This window comes from Halyomorpha halys, unplaced genomic scaffold, assembly GCF_000696795.3.
Source record: "Halyomorpha halys isolate HHAL.00 unplaced genomic scaffold, Hhal_1.1 Scaffold48.1, whole genome shotgun sequence".
Classification (NCBI taxonomy): Eukaryota; Metazoa; Arthropoda; class Insecta; order Hemiptera; family Pentatomidae; genus Halyomorpha; species Halyomorpha halys.
In genome coordinates, this window is record NW_027107227.1 from 1,213,677 (window position 1) to 1,214,585 (window position 909).

Here is a 909-nt window from a genome sequence, read left to right on the forward strand (position 1 = left end):
CTTTTGCGTGTTTTGTTTATGTTCACGTCCCAAAATTAAATAATAATTATACCAATGCGACAAACATTTTCATTTTAGTAAACTAAATAGTTTCAAGACATAAATTGAAACGGGCAAGTGAAACGAGTATGAATAGAACGTTATCTACGAGGGGTTGCAAAACACGTCAATGCGACCCAAAGCACAACGTCAATGGGACTTCATATCAGATGTAAGTAGGGTCAGAGCAAAGCACAAAGGGAAAAGTAACGAGCATTATACATAACGGTGGCATGCTTTACAATTATCCAGATGGAATTAATCAGTGAACTAAGAATAAATCGTTGGCAAATAATAACAATCAATACTAACACTGAGAAATTATCTATAAAACTATTTTATTCAACCAGAAAAAAAACTAATTATGGCAGACTAATGTTTTCGTTCAGGAAAAATTAATTATTTTATTTACATATTCTTTCAATGAGCTATGTAAAAATTATAGCCTATTTCTGATACGAACATAATGATCAAGAATAAATTGAAAAAATATAGAACCTAGAATTACTAGAAATGTTTTTTTAAGATTTAAAGCAATCCCCAACCCGAAGAAAAGAATTAAGTGAATAATTTAAACAATTTGTAAGAGGTATTTAGTAGGTGTAAATATTTGAAATGCGAAGGAGTTATGATGACAGACTAATTGGAATAATGTACATTTTTTTTTTGTATGGATGTAGATTTAAGATAACTCTACAATTTACTTAAGAGCGATTTAAATTTAAAGCCAATTGAAAATTAACAATATGTTTAGGTTTACAACCAATAACCCCTCAAATATTACAAGTAAGCGAAATATCGATAGTTCTTTTTCAAAGCTTCAAAAATTTTATAAATTAGTAAATAAGCTTGGTATTATTCATTTTATTA